This window comes from Tenrec ecaudatus, chromosome 9 (assembly GCF_050624435.1).
Source record: "Tenrec ecaudatus isolate mTenEca1 chromosome 9, mTenEca1.hap1, whole genome shotgun sequence".
Taxonomy (NCBI): Eukaryota; Metazoa; Chordata; class Mammalia; order Afrosoricida; family Tenrecidae; genus Tenrec; species Tenrec ecaudatus.
This window is the reverse complement of record NC_134538.1, coordinates 106,019,044-106,021,885: the sequence shown is the minus strand read 5'-3', so window position 1 is coordinate 106,021,885 and position 2,842 is coordinate 106,019,044.

The window sequence follows — 2,842 nt, the reverse complement described above, 5'->3', positions numbered from 1 at the left end:
TTTTCTGCAATGCCCATAGGCAGGCCCCTCTCTAGTCCCTAAATTTGCTTCTATTTATCCTGCTTTGGAAAACACTGTTCTAGAAGATACCATCTTTTTCTACGGAGGGTTTACTATGCACCCTTGTAGGCAGTTAGTAGGGGTCTTCACATTCAGTTAGTGAGAGGCTGCGGTGACTCATGGTCCAGTTGCATGCTTTATGCTACTCTGTCCACCTTTGGTTTCCCTCCATTCTTAAACTGTCGGCCTCCAGGCAGCCCCCTTGAGACTTTGGCAGATTTCCAAGCCTTCTGCATACTGGCACGCATTGAAGTCCAATTTCCGATCTCCTCAGCAGGAGAGGGCTCAAAATTCATTTTGCTGTCCACATTTTTGGAATCCTACAAGGTGTCACCAGGAGCCCGTGCAGCGTGGTGGGTTGCACTGTGGCTGCTACCCACAGGTCAGCAATTTGAAATCCCCGCAGCTCCAAGGGAGACCGATGAGGCTTCTACTCCTTGGAAGAGTGATAGTCGCCGACACCCACAGGGGAACTCCTACCTGGCCCGGGGGGCTGCTGGGAGTTGGCAGCGACTCAGTGGCAGTGGGCTTTGTTGTTCTTGTTATTTGACAGACTGTCACAAATGGGCAGCTCATGACAATGTTTAGAGAATGGTGTTTCAGAGGACCCCCGAGCCCATTCTGCTCCTTCCAGTGGCTGTGAAAGCAAAGACCCACCAACACCGAGTCGGTTCCAGCTCAGGGCAGCGCGGCATAGGGTTTTTGAGGCAGCCATCTGTAGGGAACAGGTGGCCTCAGCCTTCCTCCCTCAAGTGGCTGGTGGGTTGGAATTGCTGTAGTTCATCCAATGCTTACCTAAGACTCCTTGGTGACTGCTGTTTCACCATGATTGTGGAGTTGTTGGCTAAGGTGTTCTCGGTAGCTTCCTAGTGTATTGCTCTGTGATGCTTCAGAAATCTGTAAATGTAGGACAAGGGATAACTATTCTGTTCATTTAGGTTAGTTATTTGTGCCTCCCTTTTCCACGAGACCTTGGTTCCTCATTTCCTAACATCTATGTGCGGTCTCCAGCCCCTGAGACTTCTTACAGCTTTGCTCAAGCCTGTGATTGTCAGCAGTCCTTTGCTTGACATTTGGAACTTTGTACATAAGACTCAGCAAACGCCTGGCATGAAAAAGCAACTCCCAGAATGCTGGCTCACTTTATTTATAGCTCCTTTCTTGCCACGCTCTTGGCTCTTCAAGGTCTTACTGTGTTGGTAATCCTCTGGCGTGTTTCAAAATAGGATCCAAATATCACTTTTCTAGTTGTTCTCAGCAGGACTGTTCAGTTTGCACCACATGCCATTCGATCAAACCTGCAAATAAAATAATCTCTCCACTGAACTTGAAGAATTCTAATGGTACCAGGGAGGTGAGAATAATCAACATGAACACATCCTTTTCTTGCTGTACTAGTTTGTATTATTAATTAGTTATACCTTAAATTAGTTATATACCTTGTATTATAAATTAGTTATAACCTGTACTTTCAGGCTAAGATAATTTAGTCATTTTATTTTAGAGGCAATTATCTTCTTTGAAAACTCTGTTAAAACCACAATAAATCCTATGTCTCATGGATACTGATCACCATAGTATACTATGCCTTATTTAATAAACTCAGAAATTAGTCTAGATTTATAAACTCCAAGTAATGTTTCCATCTTGTTTTCTTGATTGTTGCTCTTCTCAGATTGTGTTTTGAATGAAAATAAAGAAAGCATAGTTTTTAATAGTTACCATACCATTTAAGGTTCTTGGGTTTTGATGAAATAAGCCCATCTCAAATTGATTTAAGCAAGACCGTTCAGTGTGGAGATTATTCTTTTAGATAGTTCTAGAGATCTAAACAAGGCTATCTGATTTTTTCTGTCCCTGTTTCTTTGCTTGCTATGATTTCTGTTCTGGATTGATCTCTTTCAGGAAGTCGTAATTCCCTAAACGGGGAAGAAAGAGACCCTGGATGCACCTTTGAAAGCGGCGATGGCGTCCGTTTTACCCAAATCAGAAGGACTGAGAGTTGGGCAGAAATGGCTTCTCAAGAGAAATGAAAGTGCTCCCACCAGAAGTACAGAAACTCTTGTGATGTAGTGGATTGAGATTGGTCAGCAGTTTGAAACCACCAGCCACTCCATGGGAGAAAGATGAGACGTTCTACTCCTTGTACCGCCTCAGAAACCCACGGGGGGCAGCTCTACTCTCTCCTGCACGGTCCCTATCAGTCAGAATTGACTTGATGGCAGCAAGTGAGTCCGATGAGTTCCAGTGGAGCTATTGGGGAAGTGTTGGCCTGCTAACTACAAGGTCAGCAGTTCAAACACACCAGCTGCTACATGGGAGAAGGATGAGATTGCTTGCACCTGTAAAGATTTACAAAGCCTTGGAAAACCTAGATAGGGTCTATATGAGTTGGAATTGACTTGTTGTCAGATGTTGTTGTTAACCAGAAGAGAAAATAAATATTGGACAAACAAAAGATTACCAATGTGGAGTGAGGTGCCAAAAGCAATAGAATGAGCATTAAAAACGGTTTCTTGGGTTTCAACCCTTTCTTTCTGAACTAGAACACTAGAGGAGTTGCCCAGGACATGGTGTCGTTAATAGAATTAATCATTGCTCCACATTAGTCGTTGCTTCTGTTGTAATGTAAAAACGTTCTCGGAACCAGCTCCTTCTCTTTCCACCTTAAGATATACTCCCCAGCCAGGTGATCCACCCAAGCTAAGGAGGCTTGGCAAATGAATGAGCGCATTTAGCTGCATAGGCATTCGCTTTAAATTATTCTGGAAATGATCTGCAA